The following is a 6,658-nucleotide window of genomic DNA, read 5'->3' as shown; positions in this document are numbered from 1 at the left end:
GGCGTTGACTTCTATGGCCCTAACTATTCGATCTGGTGGAGCAACGCCCTAGGGTGAAACCTAGGTTTCCCGGAACGTAGAAATGACCATCAATTTCACACTGGTTGCAATTATTCCTGTTATACGATGGAAAAACTTGTATTTTTTTTGCATTTTATGCTTCGGGCGTTGACTTCTAAGGCCCTAACTATTCAGTCTGTTGGAGCAACTCCCAAGGGTGAAGCGTAGGTTGCCCGGATAGTAGAAATGACCATAACTTTCATAGTGGTTGCAATTATTCGCTTTATACGATGGAAAAACTGTTGTATTTATATTGTATTTTATGCTTCTGGCGTTGACTTCTGAGGCCCTAACTATTCGATCTGTTGGAGCAACGCCCTAGAGTGAAGCCTTGGTTTCCCGGAACGTAGAAATGACCATGAATTTCATACTGGTCGCAATTATTCGTTTTATACGATGGAAGAACTGTTGTATTTATATTGTATTTTATGCTTCTGACGTTGACTTCTAAGGCTCGAACTATTCGATCTGGTGGAGCAACGCCCTAGATTGAAACCTAGGTTGCCCGGAACGTAGAAATGACCATAGCTTTCACACTGGTTCCAATTATTCGTTTTATACGATGGAAAAACTGTTGTATTTATATTGTATTTTATGCTTCTGGCGTTCACTTCTTAGGCCCTAACTATTCGATCGGGTGGAACAGCGCACTAGGGTGAAGCCTAGGTTGCCCGGAAAGCAGAATTGACCATAACTTTCAAACTGGTGGCTATTATTCGTTTTATTCGATGGAAAAACTGTTATATTTATATTGTATTTTATGCTTCTGGCGCTGACTTCTTAGGCCCTAACAATTCGATCTGGTGGAACACGCCCTAGAGTGAAGTCTAGGTTGCACGGAACGTAGAAATGACCATCAATTTGACACTGGTTGCAATTATTCCTGTTATACGATGGAAAAACTGTTGTATTTTTTTGCATTTTATGCTTCGGGCGTTGACTTCTAAGGCCCTAACTATTCAGTCTGTTGGAGCAACTCCCAAGGGTGAGGCCTAGGTTGACCGGAAAGTAGAAATGTCCATAACATTCATACTGGTTGCAATTATTCGTTTTATACGATGGAAAAACAGTTGTATTTATATTGTATTTTATGCTTCTGGCGTTCACTTCTTAGGCCCTAACTATTCGATCGGGTGGAACAACGCACTAGCGTGAAGCCTAGGGTGCCCGGAACGTAGAAATGACCATCACTCTCAAACTGGTTGCAATTACTCCTGTTATATGATGGAAAAACTGTTGTATTTATATTGTATTTTATAATTCTGGCGTTCACTTCTTAGGCACTAACTTTTCAATCTGTTGGAGCAACGCCCTAGCGTGAATCCTAGGTTGCCCGGGAAGTAGAAATGACCATAACTTTCATACTGGTTGCAATTATCCGTTTTATACGATAGAAAAACTGTTGTATTCATATTGTATTTTATGCTTCTGGCGTTGACTTCTTAGGCCCTAACTATTCGGTCTGGTGGAGCAACGCCTTAGAGTGAAGCCTAGGTTGCCCGGGACGTAGAAATGATCATATCTTTCACACTGGTTGCTATTGTTCCTGTTATACGATGGAAAAGCTATTGTATTTATATTGTACCTTATGCTTCTGGCGTTGACTTCTAAGGCCCTAACTATTCGATCTGGTGGAGCAACGCCCTAGGGTGAAGCCTAGGTTGCCCGGAACGTAGAAATGACCATCAATTTCACACTGGTTGCAATTATTCCTGTTATACGATTGAAAATCTGTTGTATTTTTTTGCATTTTATGCTTCGGGCGTTGACTTCTAAGGCCCTAACTATTCAGTCTGTTGGAGCAACTCCCAAGGGTGAAGCCTAGGTTGCACGGAAAGTAGAAATGTCCATAACATTCATACTGGTTGCAATTATTCGTTTTATACGATGGAAAAACTGTTGTATTTATATTGTATTTTAAGCTTCTGACGTTGACTTCTAAGGCACCAACTATTCGATCTGGTGGAGCAACGCCCTAGAGTGAAGCCTAGGTTGCCCGGAACGTAGAAATGACCATAACTTTCACACTGGTTGCAATTATTCGTTTTATACGATGGAAAAACTGTTGTATTTATATTGTATTTTATACTTCTGGCGTTCACTTCTTAGGCCTTAACTATTCGATCTGGTGGAACAACGCACTAGGGTGAAGCCTAGGTTGCCCGGAAAGTAGAAATGTCCATAACATTCATACTGGTTGCAATTATTCGTTTTATACGATGGAAAAACAGTTGTATTTATATTGTATTTTATGCTTCTGGCGTTCACTTCTTAGGCCCTAACTATTCGATCGGGTGGAACAACGCACTAGCGTGAAGCCTAGGGTGCCCGGAACGTAGAAATGACCATCACTCTCAAACTGGTTGCAATTACTCCTGTTATACGATGGAAAAACTGTTGTATTTATATTGTATTTTATACTTCTGGCGTTCACTTCTTAGGCCTTAACTATTCGATCTGGTGGAACAACGCACTAGGGTGAAGCCTAGGTTTCCTGGAACGTAGAAATGGCCATAACTTTCACACTGGTAGCAATTATTCGATTTATACAATGGAAAAACTCTTCTATTTATTTTGTGTTTTATGTTTCGCGCGTTGTCTTCTAAGGCCCTAACGATTCGATCTAGTGGAGCAACGCCCTAGGGTGAAGCCTAGGTTGCCTGGAAAGTAGAAATGTCCATAACTTTCATACTGGTTGCAATTATTCGTTTTATGCGATGGAAGAACTGCTGTATTTATACTGTATTTTAAGCTTCTGACGTTGACTTCTAAGGCACCAACTATTCGATCTGGTGGAGCAACGCCCTAGAGTGAAGCCTAGGTTGCCCGGAACGTAGAAATGACCATAACTTTCACACTGGTTGCAATTATTCGTTTTATACGATGGAAAAACTGTTGTATTTATATTGTATTTTATGCTTCTGGCGTTGACTTCTGAGGCCCTAACTATTCGATCTGGTGGAGCAACGCCCTAGATTGAAACCTAGGTTGCCCGGAACGTAGAAATGACCATAGCTTTCACACTGGTAGCAATTATTCGATTTATACAATGGAAAAACTCTTCTATTTATTTTGTGTTTTATGTTTCGCGCGTTGTCTTCTAAGGCCCTAACTATTCGATCTAGTGGAGCAACGCCCTAGGGTGAAGCCTAGGTTCCCTGGAAAGTAGAAATGTCCATAACTTTTATACTGGTTGCAATTATTCGTTTTATGCGATGGAAGAACTGCTGTATTTATACTGTATTTTATGCTTCTGACGTTGACTTCTAAGGCACTAAGTATTCGATATGGTGGAGCAACGCCCTAGAGTGAAGCCTAGGGTGCCCGGAGAGTAGAAATGACCATAACTTTCATAGTGGTTGCAATTATTCGCTTTATACGATGGAAAAACTGTTGTATTTATATTGTATTTTATGCTTCTGGCGTTGACTTCTGAGGCCCTAACTATTCGATCTGGTGGAGCAACGCCCTAGATTGAAACCTAGGTTGCCCGGAACGTAGAAATGACCATAGCTTTCACACTGGTTGCAATTATTCGTTTTATACGATGGAAAAACTGTTGTATTTATATTGTATTTTATGCTTCTGGCGTTCACTTCTTAGGCCCTAACTATTCGATCGGGTGGAACAACGCACTAGGGTGAAGCCTAGGTTGCCCGGAAAGCAGAAATGACCATAACTTCCAAACTGGTTGCAATTATTCCTGTTATACGATGGAAAAACTGTTGTATTTATATTGTATTTTATGCTTCTGGCGTTCGCTTCTTAGGCCCTAACTATTCGATCGGGTGGAACAACGCCCTAGGGTGAATCCTAGGTTGCCCGGAACATAGAAATGACCATAACCTTCAAACTGGCGGCTATTATTCGTTTTATTCGATGGAAAAACTGTTATATTTATATTGTATTTTATGCTTCTGGCGCTGACTTCTTAGGCCCTAACTATTCGATCTGGTGGAACACGCCCTAGAGTGTAGTCTAGGTTGAACGGAACGTAGAAATGACCATCACTTTCACACTGGTTGCAATTGTTCATATTATAGGATGGAAAACCTGTTGTATTTATATTGTATTTTATGCTCCTGGTGTTGACTTCTTAGGCCCTAACTATTCGATCTGGCGGAGCAACGCCCTAGAGTGAAGCCTAGGGTGCCCGGAACGTAGAAATGACCATCACTCTCAAACTGGTTGCAATTACTCCTGTTATATGATGGTAAAACTGTTGTATTTATATGGTATTTTATGATTCTGGCGTTCACTTCTTAGGCACTAACATTTCAATCTGTTGGAGCAACGCCCTAGCGTGAATCCTAGGTTGCCCGGGAAGTAGAAATGACCACAACTTTCATACTGGTTGCAATTATCCGTTTTATACGATGGAAAAACTGTTGTATTCATATTGTATTTTATGCTTCTGGCGTCGACTTCTTAGGCCCTAACGATTCGGTCTGGTGGAGAAACGCCTTAGAATGAAGCCTAGGTTGCCCGGAACGTAGAAATGATCATATCTTTCACACTGGTTGCTATTGTTCCTGTTATACGATGGAAAAGCTGTTGTATTTATATTGTACCTTATGCTTCTGGCGTTGACTTCTATGGCCCTAACTATTCGATCTGGTGGAGCAACGCCCTAGGGTGAAACCTAGGTTTCCCGGAACGTAGAAATGACCATCAATTTCACACTGGTTGCAATTATTCCTGTTATACGATGGAAAAACTGTTGTATTTTTTTGCATTTTATGCTTCGGGCGTTGACTTCTAAGGCCCTAACTATTCAGTCTGTTGGAGCAACTCCCAAGGGTGAAGCCTAGGTTGCCCGGATAGTAGAAATGACCATAACTTTCATAGTGGTTGCAATTATTCGCTTTATACGATGGAAAAACTGTTGTATTTATATTGTATTTTATGCTTCTGGCGTTGACTTCTGAGGCCCTAACTATTCGATCTGTTGGAGCAACGCCCTAGAGTGAAGCCTTGGTTTCCCGGAACGTAGAAATGACCATGAATTTCATACTGGTCGCAATTATTCGTTTTATACGATGGAAAAACTGTTGTATTTATATTGTATTTTATGCTTCTGACGTTGACTTCTAAGGCTCGAACTATTCGATCTGGTGGAGCAACGCCCTAGATTGAAACCTAGGTTGCCCGGAACGTAGAAATGACCATAGCTTTCACACTGGTTCCAATTATTCGTTTTATTCGATGGAAAAACTGTTATATTTATATTGTATTTTATGCTTCTGGCGCTGACTTCTTAGGCCCTAACTATTCGATCTGGTGGAACACGCCCTAGAGTGTAGTCTAGGTTGAACGGAACGTAGAAATGACCATAACTTTCACACTGGTTGCAATTATTCGTTTTATACGATGGAAAAACTGTTGTATTTATATTGTATTTTATGCTTCTGACGTTGACTTCTAAGGCTCGAACTATTCGATGTGGTGGAGCAACGCCCTAGACTGAAACCTAGGTTGCCCGGAACGTAGAAATGACCATAGCTTTCACACTGGTTGCAATTATTCGTTTTATGCGATGGAAAAACTGTTGTATTTATATTGTATTTTATGCTTCTGGCGTTCACTTGTTAGGCCCTAACTATTCGATCGGGTGGAACAACGCACTAGCGTGAAGCCTAGGGTGCCCGGAACGTAGAAATGACCATCAATTTCACACTGGTTGCAATTACTCCTGTTATACGATTGAAAATCTGTTGTATTTTTTTGCATTTTATGCTTCGGGCGTTGACTTCTAAGGATCTAACTATTCAGTCTGTTGGAGCAAGTCCCAAGGGTGAAGCCTAGGTTGCACGGAAAGTAGAAATGTCCATAACATTCATACTGGTTGCAATTATTCGTTTTATACGATGGAAAAACTGTTGTATTTATATTGTATTTTAAGCTTCTGACGTTGACTTCTAAGGCACCAACTATTCGATCTGGTGGAGCAACGCCCTAGAGTGAAGCCTAGGTTGCCCGGAACGTAGAAATGACCATAACTTTCACACTGGTTGCAATTATTCGTTTTATACGATGGAAAAACTGTTGTATTTATATTGTATTTTATACTTCTGGCGTTCACTTCTTAGGCCTTAACTATTCGATCTGGTGGAACAACGCACTAGGGTGAAGCCTAGGTTACCCGGAACGTAGAAATGGCCATAACTTTCACACTGGTAGCAATTATTCGATTTATACAATGGAAAAACTCTTCTATTTATTTTGTGTTTTATGTTTCGCGCGTTGCCTTCTAAGGCCCTAACGATTCGATCTAGTGGAGCAACGCCCTAGGTGAAGCCTAGGTTGCCTGGAAAGTAGAAATGTCCATAACTTTCATACTGGTTGCAATTATTCGTTTTATGCGATGGAAGAACAGCTGTATTTATACTGTATTTTATGCTTCTGACGTTGACTTCTAAGGCACTAGGTATTCGATATGGTGGAGCAACGCCCTAGAGTGAAGCCTAGGGTGCCCGGATAGTAGAAATGACCATAACTTTCATAGTGGTTGCAATTATTCGCTTTATACGATGGAAAAACTGTTGTATTTATATTGTATTTTATGCTTCTGGCGTTGACTTCTGAGGCCCTAACTATT

This window comes from Calliopsis andreniformis, unplaced genomic scaffold, assembly GCF_051401765.1.
Source record: "Calliopsis andreniformis isolate RMS-2024a unplaced genomic scaffold, iyCalAndr_principal scaffold0007, whole genome shotgun sequence".
Classification (NCBI taxonomy): domain Eukaryota; kingdom Metazoa; phylum Arthropoda; class Insecta; order Hymenoptera; family Andrenidae; genus Calliopsis; species Calliopsis andreniformis.
The sequence above is the reverse complement of the archived record's forward strand: the minus strand, read 5'-3'. Positions refer to the sequence as shown.